Consider the following 15,450-nt stretch of genomic DNA (forward strand, 5'->3'; position numbering starts at 1 on the left):
GGAATTGGCAGCTTGGCTGTGTAACAGTGAAAGAGATGCCATTAATCAATGCAAGCGAAGGCAGAAAGGTATTCCGCTGACAAAGTACAGTTTGCATCGTGGGTCTTTGGCCCTGGTAAATGTGATCTTGCTCTATCATTGGATTTAAATAGTATTATTAATGAGACAATTTAAAGTGCATCGCTCAAGGAAAGGCTGCCGATTGCCTTTGCTGTTGGGAAGTGCTGATCCGGAGTAGAACTCATGGGTTCCTCTCATTTGCTTCAACAAAGGGTGCAGGGTGCTGGGGTTTTTGTTAAAATAATTACTGGCACAAAGTACAGGGGGCACAAAGGAATCTATACAGTGGCGTAACTAGATTGCACCGGGACCCCCTGCAAAAAAATGTTCAGAGGGGCCGGTGCACTCCAACCCCTATCCTCCCACCCGCTTCCCACCCAGCCTCTGCCCCACCCATGTCCTGCCTCTGCCCCACCCACTCTCCGCCCTAACTTCACCCACTTCCGCCCAACCAACTTGCATCCCCCTTCCTCGATACCCGTATGAGAGTGGCTGGGGAGGAGGTTTTTTTTTTGTTTGCTATAGAGGAAGCAGTCCTTTTCCCCAGGCCCCCTGAGACTGCGGGGTCTGCTTCCTCTATAGTTACGCCACTAATTCCATTGAACACAGCCAGGGTTGGACTGCGCCGGCGGGACACCAGGAAAAAAACCCGGTGGGCCCCAGCCCTCACGGGCCCCCTCCAGCCCAGGCCTGCTCAGAAACTCTGGCTCCTGTGCCGCCACAACATTTGCGGAGTTCACGCTCGTGTGCCGTGGCCGAGTTTGTACAGGAGCCGGTGAGAATTTGGAGGTAGGGAGGGGGCCCCCAGGCACTGCCAGGAGGGTCCTTAATTTTGCAGCCCCGGTGGGCCCTCAAGGCTCCAGTCCAACCCTGATCAATGCTATGATGAGTTGAGGGAAAGAGAAGGGGACAGGGAATGGCACTTGCTGGGATTCGCTGGGTTGCGTACACATGGACATTGGGGAATTCTTTACATACATCAACCCAGCTAAGAAGGATTTTAGACTTTGCTAATGTACATTGTGGGCAGATATCCGTTTAAAGTGATTTTAGGCTTATGGGTTGTAAAGTTGTTTAAAACTTTTTTATTGGCAATAGATGTTGTAGGTGATTAATGGCAAAAAAATGTTGTACAGGTATGGGATCCATTATCTGGAAACCCTTTATCCACAAAGCTTCCATCAATGGGAAGGCCAACCTCCCATTTTAATGTATTTCCTTTTTCTCTGTTATAATAAAACAGTAGCTTGTACTCAATCCCAAATAATTCATCCTTATTGGAGGCAAATCAATCAAATCAAAATGATTTAATGTTTAAATTATTTTTTTAGTAGACTTAAGGTATGAAGATCCACATTACGGAAACATCCACTATCCAGAAAACCCCAAATCCCGAGCATTGTGGATAACATGTCCCATACCTGTATGTGATTTGTAGACCCTAATAAATTCCTGTTATCAGTTTCCTTATCAATACAGCTCAGTACTTCTGCCTCCTAACTTCCCAACTACAGTCATATAAAAAGTTTGGGAACCCCTCTCAGCCTCTCAGCATAATAATTGACTCCACTTTCAAAAAAAAAAAAGATAACGGTGGAATGTCTTTCATTTCCCAGGAACATCTGAGTACTGGGATGTTTTCCGAACAAAGATTTTTATTGAAGCAGTATTCAGCTGCAATAAATCAAATGTGAAAAACTGGCTGTGCAAAAATGTGGATACCCTTGTAATTTTGCTAATTTGAATGCATGTAACTGCTCAATACTGATTACTGGCAACACCAAATTGGTTAGATGAGCTCTTTAAGCATTGAACTTCATAGGCAGGTGTGTCCAATCATGAAAAAAGGTATTTAAGGTGACCAATTTCAAGTTGTGCTTCTGTTTGACTCTACTCTGAAGAGTGACAGTATGGGATCCTCAAAGCAACTCTCAAAAGATCTGGAAACAAAGATTGTTCAGTATCATGGTTTAGGGGAAGGCTACAAAAAGCTATCTCAGAGGTTTAAACTGTCAGTTTCAACTGTAAGGAATGTAATGAGGAAATGGAAGGCCACAGGCACAGTTGCTGTAAAACCCAGGTCTGGCAGGCCAAGAATAATACAGGAGCGGCATATACAGAGGATTGTGAGAATGGTTACAGACAATCCAAAGATCACCTCCAAAGACCTGCAAGAACATCTTGCTGCAGATGGTGTATCTGTACATCTTCTACAATTCAGTGCAATTTGCACAAAGAACATCTGTATGGCAGGGGGATGAGAAAGAAGCCCTTTCTGCACTCACGACACAGAGTCGCTTGTTGTATGCAAAAGCTCATTTAGACAAGTCACAGTCATTTTGGAACAAAGTGCTTTGGACTGATGAGATACAAATGTAATTATTTGGTTATAACAAAAAGTACTTTGCATGTCAGAAGAAGAACACGGCATTCCAAGAAAAACACCTGCTACCTACTGTCACATTTGGTGGAGGTCCCATCATGCTGTGGGGCTGTAAAGGGACTACTGGGGCCCTTGTTAAAGTTGAGGGTTGGATGAATTCAACCCAATATCAACAAATACTTCAGGATAATGTTCAGGCATCAGTCACAAAGTTGAAGTTACGCTGCAGGGGTTGGATATTCCAACAAGACAATGAGCCTAAACACACTTGGAAATCTACAAAGACATTTATGCAGAGGGACAAGTACAATATTCTGGAGTCCCCCGACTTGAATATCCTTGAAATTCTATGGGATGATTTGAAGCAGACTGTCCATGCTCGGCAGCCATCAAATTTAACTGAACTGGAGAGATTTTGTATGGACGAATGGTCAAAAATAGACACTCATCAAAGGCTATAGGAGGCGTCTAGAGACTGTTACATTTGCAAAAGGAGATTCAACAAGTATTGATGGAATATCTCTGTTGGGGTGTCCAAATTTATGCTGCTGGGGTCAGTGACCCCCATTTGAATGTTGGAAAGAGCCAGAAAAAGAAAATATTCAAAAACTATAAAAAAGGAAAAATTAAGGCCAGTTGAAATGTTTCCTAGAACTTTCCTTTCTATAACTCACTGAAAGGTGAACCACCCCTTTAAGTGAATAGGTATAAGTTGATAAAAGTGAGATATAGCAAAGGGTGGTACAGGTATGGGAGGTGTTATCCGGAAACCCGTTATCCAGAAAGAGTTACAGAAAGACATTCTCCCATAGACTCCATTTTATCCAAATAATTAAAAATGATATCCTTTTCTGTGTAATAATAAAACAGTAGCTTTTACTTGATCCCAACTAAGATATAATTAATCCTTACTGGAAGCAAAACCAGCCTATTGGGTTTATTTAATGTTTACATGATCTTCTAGTAGGTATGAAGATCCAAATAACGGGAAGATTCATTATCTGTAAAAGTCCAGGTCCTGAGCCTTCTGGATAGCAGGTCCCCTACTAAATGTGGGTGATATAACGAGGGGGATCTGTAGTATTGTTTAAGCTGTGGGCCTTGTCTGTGGGTGCTGGGAGTTCAACAATCATTGTTCTCCTTCTACAGGCTGCTCTACAGGGGCCCCATTTAGTGTCGGACTGGAATGCCAGGGGCCCACCAGAAAACTTTAGATGGTTGGCCGACCGGTAAACCGTGACCATGGGCCCACTTTCCAAACTATTATTCCTTCTCTCTGAAGTCAACCTCTTTATTCTCCTAGTCTTTTATATCTACTTACTATTCTTTATTATTATTATTATTATTATTACTACTATACTATATTTCCATTATTAAGCCTCTTTTTTACCATAAAGAAATAGGGAATGACCATGAAATAGGCACCTGGGCCCACCGGGAGTTTTCCTGGTTCCCGGTGGGCCAGTCCGACACTGGCCCCGTTATATGTGGGTCTTTATCCGCTTCCCTTTATTTGTACCTTCTAAAGACACTTCCCAAGAGATAATGAATTCCGAAAGATTTCAAACTCTTTATCGCAAATTAAAGGGAAAATGTTAAAATATCTCATTTTCTATCTGTTTATGAAGCAGCGTACTAGCAGTTTAAATTTTTTATGTGGAATCTTAAATTATATATAAAGTTGTGAATCATCTTCCCCGACGTGCTCGGCTTTCTCTATCCGCCGCTGGAATCTGCATATGGAGGAAAGCGCTTCTGCCTCGACCCCTTAGACCTTCGAAATGTGAAAATCAGACTCCGATCCTTACCTCCATTGCTTGGGGGTCGGGGCAGGGGGTGGATGCCTGGGGGAGAATTGGAAAGGCGCAGCAGGAGAGAAGGTTACTGAAACACAAAAAAAGTCATCAATAAGGCCAGTGTTTAGCTACAAGCGATTTATTTCAGAATGATAGTTTATATTGGAAACATTTTTCTGTTCGCTGCTTAGTCCCCATAGAAACAATTACAGTATAACCATCCGCTTTTATTTCCCATTATGCAATCGAAAAGTTTTTTTGTTTTTTTTTTCAGAGGAGAAGCTTTATATCATGGCAGCAAAATACAAATTGTGATTTTTATGGTCTTTAATGTGCAGTCTGTGGAATTTAAATCTTTAAAGGAGCCTTTCATTGGCCAGATAGTCCTTGATCCTTAATCAAGCAAAGTTAGCTTGGCACGTCCATTATACTTATAATGCTATAACACTAAGGGGCAGATTTATCAAGGGTTAAATTCGAAATTCGAATTGTCAAGTTTTTTTTATGGTCAAAATTAGAGAGTTTTCCAAGTTCGATTCAATTTTTTTAAAAAAAATTCTAATTCGATTTTCGAGTTTTATCATACTCTGCCTCTTCAAATTCAATTATTCGCCACCTAAAACCTGCCAAATTGCTGTTTAAGTCAATGGGAGAGTTCCAGGGCTCAATTCTGAGTTGTTTTACAGCCTTCCTGACATTCAAGGTTTTTGTCAGGGAAAAATCAAGTTTTTAATCGAATTCGATTCAAGTTTTTCGGTCGATCCTATTCACCCGAGTTTTAAAAATTTGATTTTAATAATAAATTTCGATTGGTCGAATTTCGAGTTCATGAGAGTTTGTGGGAGTTTAAAATTCGACCTTTGATAAATGTGCCTGTAACAGTAAGGTTGTTTCCAATACTGCCAAACACAGTCATTTGAAAAAGTTTGGGAACCCCTCTCAGCCTGCATAATAATTGACTCCACTTTCAATAACAAAGATAACAGTGGTATGTCTTTCATTTCCCACGAACATCTGAGTAATGGGTGTTATTTGAACAAAGATTTTTAGTGAAGCAGTATTCAGTTGTATGAAATTAAATCAAATTTGAAAAACTGGCTGTGCAAAAATGTGGATACCCTTGTAATTTTGCTAATTTGAATGCATGTAACTGCTCAATACTGATTACTGGCAACACCAAATTGGTTGGATTAGCTCATTAAGCCTTGAACTTCATAGGCAGGTGTGTCCAATCATGAGAAAAGGTATTTAAGGTGACCAATTGCAAGTTGTGCTTCTGTTTGACTCTCCTCTGAAGAGTGACAGCATGGGATCCTCAAAACAACTCTCAAATGATCTGAAAACAAAGATTGTTCAGTATCATGGTTTAGGGGAAGGCTACAAAAAGTTATCTCAGAGGTTTAAACTGTCAGTTTCAACTGTAAGGAATGTAATCAGGAAATGTAAGGCCACAGGCACAGTTGCTGTAAAACCCAGGTCTGGCAGGCCAAGAAAAATACAGCAGCGGCATATGCGGAGGATTGTGAGAATGGTTACAGACAACCCAAAGATCACCTCCAAAGACCTGCAAGAACATCTTGCTGCAGATGGTGTATCTGTACATCGTTCTACAATTCAGCACAACTTGCACAAAGAACATGTGTATGGCAGGGGGATGGGAAAGAAGCCATTTCTGCACTCACGACACAGAGTCGCTTGTTGTATGTAAAAGCTCATTTAGACAAGCCACTGTCAATTTGGAACAAATTGCTTTGGACTGATGAGACAAAAATTGGTCATAACAAAAAGCTCTTTGCATGGCGGAAAAAGAACACCTGCTGCCTACTGTCACATTTGGTGGAGGTCCCATCATGCTGTGGGGCTGTGTGACTAGTTCAGGGACTACTGGGGCCCTTGTTTAAGTCAAGGGTCGGATGAATTCAACCCAATATCAACAAATTCTTCAGGATAAAGTTCAAGCATCAGTCACAAAGTTGAAGTAATGCAGGGGTTGGATATTCCAACAAGACAATGACCCTAAATACACTTGGAAATCTACAAAGACATTTATGCAGAGGGACAAGTACAATATTCTGGAATGGCCGTCACAGTCCCCTGACTTGAATATCATGGAAAATCTATGGGATGATTTGAAGCAGACTGTCCATGCTCGGCAGCCATCAAATCTGGAGTGACGAATGTTTGGACGAATGGTCAAAAATAGCCACATCCAGAATCCAGACACTCATCAAAGGCTATAGGAGGCGTCTAGAGACTGTTACATTTGCAAAAGGAGGTTCAACTAAGTATTGATGTAATATCTCTGTTGGGGTGCCCAAATTTATGCACCTGTCTAATTGTGTTGTGATACATATTGCATATTTTCTGTTAATCCAATAAACTTTATGTCACTGCTGAAATACTACTGTTTCCATAAGGAATGTTATATATTAAAAGGAAGTTGCTACATTGAAAGTAAAACCTGACCATAGGAAGGCCACTGGCATACAACTGAGAGGTGACTACTAATCAATGACATCACTAAGCACTTCTAATAATAATAATAATAATAATAATAATACTAATAATAATAATAATAATCTTTTACATGTTATCCATGGTTTATTGGTATTAGAGGAAAATCAAGTCAATGTCTGACTTCACAACAGTATGTCTTGTCCCCTACACTAATGTTTATTGCAGGCTGTTAACAGAAAGACACAATTGATTCAACATCTCATTTAATGCCTGTGCCACAACATTAATGGATCTTCGCCACGTATCATTAATTGTCTATTTCAGTTGATTTTCCCTGCATTGCTCATTTACCAGCAATGAATAGTTTATTTATGTCTTGTAACCAACATATGGGTGTGTATTGTTCTGTCCGGGTCTTCATCTCCTTGAAGATGGACTTAAAGGGCAACAGAAGACCATGAATGCTTTAAATGTCATTTATAAATCTGAAATATCAATGTATATCTACTGGAGACATATAGAGCCAAATCTATCAGCCCTTTGTGCAACTAGATATTTGGGAACCAGAATGCCCTTCGGTGTTACGGAATGGCAGGTACAATGCAGACGTACTTAAAGGGGTTGTTCACCTTTAAATTAACTTTTGGTATGATGTAGAGAGGGATATCCGGAGAAAATTTGCAATTGGTTTTCATTTTTTATTTTTTGTAGTTTTTGAGTTATTTAGCTTTTTGTTCAGCAGCTCTCCAGTTTGCATTTTCAGCAGTCTGCATTTAATGGAATATGAATAGGAGAGGCCTGAATAGAAAGTAGTAATAACAATAAATTTGTAGCCTTACAGAGCATTTTTAGTTGGGGCCAGTGAAAGCTGGAAAGAGTCAGAAGGAGAAGGCAAATAACTAAAAAAAGAGGAAATTAAGGCTAATTGAGAAGTTGCTTAGAATTAGCCTTTCTGTTGCATACTAACAGTTAACTTAAAGGTGAATCACCGCTAGGGAGCCCAAATATTTTTTTGCGGGATGGTCCAGCAAAAATCAAGTTATCCCAGTGAGGGAGCTTTTGTATGAAAGGTATTTTTACTTTCTTTAATGAAAAAGAAACCTACATCCAATATACTTTAATTAAAAAATGTGTACCGTTTTTAAAAGAAATCTGACCGTGAAATTCTCCCTTCATTTACTGCTGTGGATAGGAATTGTCAGACAGTCCCTTACTGCTCTGCAGGGAAACATTCATACTTATGAACAGCAGGGGGAGCCCCCGCCTTACTTCCCAGCCATGCAGAACTCAAACAGCTTTGTTTGTTTCCCTGTAGAGCAGTCGGCAACTGCTCACCGAAATTGAAGTCACTGTCACAAAGTCAAAGTCACTGCAGTGGTTAAGTATAATGTACATGTTTTAGATTGTAAGCTCTTTTGGGCAGGCCCCTCCATCACTTTTGTAGCAGTTACTTGTTGCTATCTATGTAAGCACATGTATTTTATAGTGCTACAGAATATGTTAGAGCTCCAAAAATACATGTACGGTAATTATAATAATAATAATAATAAAAATACGTGCAGGGGGGCTGCATCTGTGGGTTGTGACATCTAACTACTGGGGCCTGAGGGGGGTATGGGGGCCCCTAATGTGGCAGCCCTTGTGGGCCCCAGAGTCCGACACTGCCCCACATGAGTGTATACGATGGAGATGTCTATAGGGTTAGAGGAATGTAGACTTTCCAGAAGGGGTTACAGGCATCTCTGGAAGTGAAGGGGTCAATTGTGTAAGTGCTGAAGAGGAAACATTGGACCTCTTGGGGTGGAACAGGTCGTGGCTCTGCGAGAAGTTCTCTGAATTCAGGCCAAACTCTCTCATTCTCTTCACTTGAGCTGCTTTAATTACACATCACCACGAGCGCTTTTTAATGCATGTTGGCAGCGTTAATTAACAAGCCCCGTCCACTTACACTGGTCAAACAATGTGGAATTGTTGGATTGAGGATGAATCACTGGGACTTTCAGTTGGCTGGAAAACTGCTGAGGAATAACAAGAAAAAGGGGCAATTTAATCACATCCCAAGTAGCAATTTGTTTGTTAGCCTGTAAATAGGTTTTTCTTGTTTAAAGCCGAATCAGACTTGGAAAGCAGCGAGAATACACTTGTATTCAACCCGATAGAACAGCCAGTGCTGTAGAATAAGTTGCCTAGTTATACATCATTGTAATAATTAGTACTTTTCTCCCGTTTTGCTTCGCTGAAAAACTCACGAATTTCCTGCAAAATTCACGAAACGGCGAAAAAATTTGCAAAGAAACGTAAAATCGGAAAGTTCACAAAAAATTGCGAAATTCAAATGTTTTCACAGAAAAATCTTGCAATTCGATCATTTTCACACAAAAAACCGTGCAATTTGAACATTTTCTCAAAAAAATCGTGCAATTTGAACATTTTCACTGAAAAACATGAAATTCGAACGTTTTCACTGAAAAATCTTGAAATCTTAAATATCACTAAAACATTAATTAAACTAAAGCAAGTGTCATGTCTAATTAAGCTCAATGTTGAACATGGCATTTTGGGCCCAACACTAAGGGGCTGATTCACTAAGGGTCGAATATCGAGGGTTAATTAACCCTCGATATTCGACTAGGAATTGAAATCCTTCGACTTCGAGTATCGAAGTCGAAGGATTTAGCGCAAATACTGCGATTGTACGATCGAAGGAATATTCCTTCGAACAAACGATTAAATCCTACGAATCGAACAATTCGAAGGATTTTAATCAACGATCGAAGGAATATCTTTCAATCGAAAAACTTAGGAAAGCCTATGGGGACCTTCCCCATAGGCTAACATTGACTTCGGTAGCTTTTAGCTGCCGAACTTGGGGGTCGAAGTTTTTTTTAAAGAGACAGTACTTCGACTATCGAATGGTCGAATAGTCGAACGATTTTTACTTCGAATCCTTCGATTCGAAGTCGTAGTTGAAGGTCGAAGTAGCCCATTCGATGGTCGAAGTAGCCCAAAAAATACTTCGAAATTCGAAGTTTTTTTACTTCGAATCCTTCACTCGAATTTAGTGAATCAGCCCGATAGGGCCATTTTTTATGGTCAAAACTCTCAAATTCAATTAGGGAGCTATCCAAATTCGATTTGAATTGTTTTAAAAAAATTGAATTCGATTTTCGAGATTTAAGAATTTGAATTAGACTATTCGCCACCTAAAACCTGCCAAATTGCTTTTTAAGTCAATGGGAGAGGTCCAGCGTCCAGGGATCAATTTGGAGATGTTTGCAGCCTTCCTGACTTTCAGTTTTTTTCTGAGAAAAACCTCGAATCGAGTTTGATCGATTCGCTTCGAATTTGATTCAAATTTTATTTGAGTTTTTGGGGGTCGGTTCAATTCGTCCAAGTTGTAAAAATTCAATTTTATAAATAAATTTCAATTAGTAGAAATCATGGAAGTTTATGGGAGTTTTAAAAAACTCACACGAATTAGAAATTTGAGCCTTGATAAATGTGCCTCTAAGTGGCAGGTTTATTAAGGGTCGAATTGAAAATTTGAATTTTCAGATTTTTTTTATGGTCAAAACTTTCAAATTTGAATTGTGAATTATCCAAACTCAATTTGAGTTTTAATTCGAATTTCGAGATTTATCATACTCTGGCCCTTTATGAACTCGAATTCGACTATTCGCCACCTAAAACCTGCCGAGTTTTTTCTTCTTTTTTCGATTTTGATAATATTCGAATTTAATAGAGTTTAAAAAAACTCACATGAATTCGAAATTCAAACTTTAATAAATGTGCCTCCTCAAAATTGTTTTTAAAAAGTTCTACAGTGAACTCTACATGTTAGTAGAATCTAGTTTAGTCGAATTTGATTCAAGTTTTCGTTGAAGTCTGTAAAATTCGTCCACGTTTTAGATATTCGATTTTTTCTTCTTTTTTCGATTTTGATATTATTCGAATTTAATAGAGTTTAAAAAAACTCACATGAATTCGAAATTCAAACTTTAATAAATGTGCCTCCTCAAAATTGTTATTTTAAAAAGTTCTACAGTCCTGTGGTGGGTCTAAGAAAGGGTTTCCTGAGAATTTTTCTTATCCAGGGCCTACTAGGGGGGAGACCATCTGATACTCTGGAAGGCCAGTCTGGGCCTGGATATAGGAAGTATCACTTTAAAATGACTATGGAGGAGATGTCCTTGCTATCAGAGATAAGTATGCTGGTTTCATTATTGTCTGGAGCCTTTGCAGACATATTCCAGGTATGTTATTAGAAAGTTTTCTCAGATTTTAGTTTTGACTGCTTGTTCCACCTAGAGCAGGGGTCCCCAACCTTTTTTTTTTACCTGTTTACCTGTGAGCCACATTCCAATGTAAAAAGAGTTGGGGAGCAACAAAAACATGAAAATGTCCCTTGTGGTGCCAAATAAGGGCTGTTTGGTTGCCCCTATGTGGACTAGCAACCCGCAGGAGACTCTTTTGGCACTATACTTAGCTTTTATGCAATTAAAACTTTCCTGCAAGCTTGGAATTTAAAAATAAGCACCTGCTTTGAGGACATTGAGAGCAACATCCAAGGGGTTGAGGAGCCACATGTTGACCTAGAGAATATAGAATCTAACTGTGTGTAACTTATAGAATGGAATAATATCTTATAAATTGATATCTATTGATTCATGTGGTTCTTTTGCTCTGAAATCCATCAAGTCTGTCTAAACAGAATGCATCTCTATAATTCTTTCTAAAATTTTACTTTTTGTAAAACATTTTTTAAAGTTTAGGACATTGGTAGTGAGTATAAATAGTCCCATAGCTGTTAGATTCCTAATTCAATAGTCCTTAGTGCTTTTATTATTTGGACAGGACAGAGGGGTCTCTGGTGGGTTATGTTTTGGGATTTGCCATAAATAATATTGTCTAACAGAGAGAGCGAGAGAGGGAAAAAAACATCTAAACTCATTAAGTTTATAAATGTTGCCATTTCCCAAGTAGTACAACTCAATAAGATACAGGATCGTTCCACTGGCTGCTGAGCAAAATTGCCTATTTGTTCTCCGCTTGTAACAAAAATCTTGAGCTTTCCATGGAATATTTACTGACGCTTCCACAGGGCCAAACCGAAAAGAAAAACTTTTTAATTGCAAAAAATGGAGGGAGATCCGTTTGTTAATAGGGGGCCTCTAAACCAAATAATTAGGAGAAGTTTAATTTGCTGAGATGCAAAACTTTGCCGATGCCGAAAGATTTATAATCTCTTGCCTAGTTTGCAGGTTAATTAAAACTGAGCAGAGTATCTGAGCCGACCAGAGATTTTTTCACATGTGCAAAATATTATTAGTGCATTATTTTCCTGGGTTCCCAAGGCACAAATACTGCATGGCAAGAAAAGAACTGTTATGATTATTATTATTATTAGCTTAATATTTAGCTGCACATTATATATACAAGACTTCATTTATTTTTGTGGGGAGTGCAGTCCGCCCCGGCGCTATGGCACTGGTAATACAGTTTTTCTTTTCCTGGGAGACAGGGGATTACAGTCATATCTGAAATACCACCTGTATGAATAGTATGGGAATGGATGGGCTCTGGGCCAATGAGGAAGCCCTTAATCATTTCCTATTTCTTTATGGGAAAAAGAGGCCTAATAATAGAAGAATATATTAAGTAGATATAGAAGACTAGGGGAATAATGGTTTGGAAAGTGGGCCCATTGACTTGGGTGCAAACTATAAGGAGCGTGTCAGTGGGCTGTGTTTGCTTGTGACTGTTAGTGAGGAAAAACAGAGTGATTACGGTATAATCCATGTGAGTAGACGTCTGGTAAAATATTGTAATATTTAGTAGACTGGAAGTATCGCTCTCCCAATTAACAGTTTGCCTATAAGTAGTGAATGCAAACTCAAATGGAAATGGCCTCCGGTTAATGTTAATAGGCTTCCACTTTAGGGGATCCAGACAGGTACTGTTTTATTATTACAGAGAAAAGGGGAATCATTACTAAAAATGTTAATTATATCATTAAAATGGGGCAAATTCACTAACTTCCGAAAATTCGCCAGCGACAGCTTCGCTCACATCGCAACACTTTGCCAGGCGTAGATTCGTCAGGACAACGCTAATTTACTAAAACCTGAAGTTGTGCCCAGGGCGCCGACCGCTGACTAAGTTGCGCTACCGTTAATGCTGCAAGTGAAGCAAAGTTGCGCTAGCGTTGCCTAAGTTGCATACGGCGGGAAGTTGAAGTTGAATGGACGTATATGTTGCAGCAAATACATTACATTACACAAGCCCGGGAAAACTTAATAAAATAAAATAAAGTTGTTATATTGCCCTACACATGTGCCCAGTGTATAGTTTATGTGCCATATGTTAGGAAATGTAAGGGGGAACCCGGTTACCCCCAAAAAAAATGTATGCACTTTTTCAGCCTATCACCCTGAAAAATGAAAAGTCGCCAGCGTTTTTTGGGACTTAGAAAAATGTTCAACTATTTTTTGAGGAACTTCTATCTACTCTATTGCTCTTCGCCTGGTCTGAGGTGGTGAAGGCAAGTCTGGCGCAAGAGGTAACGTTCAGTAAAATCCGCATCTTTGTGAATTTGCGCAGTTACGTCCATTCACCAGAGCGAAAATTTGCCAGGCGTAAGGGAGGGAATTACCACTAGAGTCTATCTCCTTCGCTAGCGAAGTTACGTAACGTGAAGTAACGTAAGTAAGGTTTTTCCAGATGATGGATCCTATACCTGTAGTACTCCAACACCAATCCCTATCTCCAGTTGCCACTACGATGGCCGAGCTCAGAGAAAGGGTCACATATGGGTCACAAATATAAGAATGTTCTTCTAAAAATGTGACTTAGGACAAAAATCATATCCCCTTTAAACACACTTATTATAACTGAAAAAATTGCTTTTCTGTAAGTTTATATAAATGTGTAGTTGTCTCTTTCGGCTGATTTTTATTATTCTAAGCATATTTTCAAAGTGAAAATGAAGCTCCTTTTGATTTTTGAAACCTGTTTGAAAAATAGTATTATCTAAAAAAAAAAAAAAAAGAAAGGGTGAGGGTCAGCAATCACCCAAAAGTGTATTGAAGGAAAACTATACCCCCCAAATGAATACTTAAGCAACAGATGGTTTATATCAAAATAAGTGACATATTAAAGAATCTTATCAAACTGGAATATATATTTAAGTAATATTGTTCTTTTACATCTCTTGCCTTGAACCACCATTTAGTGATGGTCTGTGTGCTGCCTCAGAGATCACCTGACCAGAAATACTGCAGCTCTAACTGTAACAGGAAGAGATCACCTGACCAGAAATACTGCAGCTCTAACTGTAACAGGAAGAAGTGTGGAAGCAAAAGACACAACTCTGTCTGTTAATTGGCTCATGTGACCTAACATGTATAGTTTGTTTGTGTGCACCATGAATCAGACGATCCCAGGGGGTGGTTCTTGTTTTTTAAAATGGCAATTTTCTATTAATGATTACCCAATGGCACATACTACTAAAAGTATATTATTATGAAAATGGTTTATTGACATGAAGCAGCTGTTTTATGTAATATATTTTATAGAGACCTACATTGGGGGGGTATAGTTTTCCTTTAAGTGGGTTTAGTTTTTTGTCCACATTATTGCTAGGGTTGCCACCTGTCCGGTTTTGAACCGGACAGCCCGGTATTTTGAAGGGCTGCCCGGTTCAATGCTTCCTGCCCGGTTTTCCAAATAAGGAAAACCGGGCGGGATTAGCTTGATTGACGCCGCGATCGGCCAATCGGCGATCGCAACGTCATAGCTCCGCCCCGTGACATCACGGGACCGCCCACTGACGTCACGGGAACGCCCACTGACGTCACGGGAACGCCCACTGACGTCACGGGACCACCCCCTGTCCGGCTGGAGCCACAGGGAAAGGTGGCAACCCTAATTATTGCTAATGTTCCTTCATCACAAAATCGTTCTTTAAGCTCAGGATGGAGCTGTTAGGTTAATTACTACTATCTAGCTACATGTCAATTCCTACTAAAAATCTCCGTACCCTGTAAGATCTGTATTGCTTTCCAGTTTGCTCAAACGCTTTTGCTCCGGTGACCCCTGCGATTGGCGTTTGGTTTCAGCAGATTCTAATCGGAGTTAATGCCATTCATTTTTTTAGGGGTGTCCAATTTTCTGATAATTCTGTACAAGCCAAAAAGCTAAATTACTAATCAGTCATTTCTATTCAGCGCTTGGCTCTCCAGCGTTAGTTTTAAGCAAAAAGAAACTGCTACCGTAGCCATTTCATACAGTGTAATGGTTTGTGATGTGGCTGCACGCTTGTTTATTGCATTCTTGTTGCGGGTAGTGTTATAAACACAACGGGGCACATTTACTAAGGGTCGAATATCGAGAATTAATAAACCCTCGAATTCGACCCTCGAGGTAAAATCCTACGAATTCGAATTCGTAGGATTTACTGCAAATCCTACGATTGAACGATCGAAGGAAAAATCGTTCGAATCCAACGATTCAAAGGATTTTAATCGACCGATCGAAGGATTTTCCTTCTATCAAAAAAACCTAAGTAAACTGATGGGGAAGGTCCCCATAGGCTAACATTGTAGCTCGGTAGGTTTAAAGTGGCGAAGTATGTAGTCAAAGTTTTTTTTAAAGAGACAGTACTTTGACTATCGAATGGTCGAATAGTCGAACGATTTTTACTTCGAATCGAAGTCGTAGTCAAAGGTCGTAGTAGCCTATTCGATCGTCGAAGTA

General features: G+C 39.6%; 1 protein-coding gene across 1 annotated transcript in view; it reads left to right on the forward strand.

The window, feature by feature from the left end:
* The window catches only part of LOC108718261 (kelch-like protein 29), a 610,001-nt gene that overhangs the window by 168,689 nt on the left and 425,862 nt on the right, over positions 1-15,450 (forward strand). The gene's annotated exons all lie outside the window — the stretch shown is intronic.

The sequence above is a fragment of the Xenopus laevis genome, chromosome 5S, assembly GCF_017654675.1.
Source record: "Xenopus laevis strain J_2021 chromosome 5S, Xenopus_laevis_v10.1, whole genome shotgun sequence".
Lineage (NCBI taxonomy): Eukaryota > Metazoa > Chordata > Amphibia > Anura > Pipidae > Xenopus > Xenopus laevis.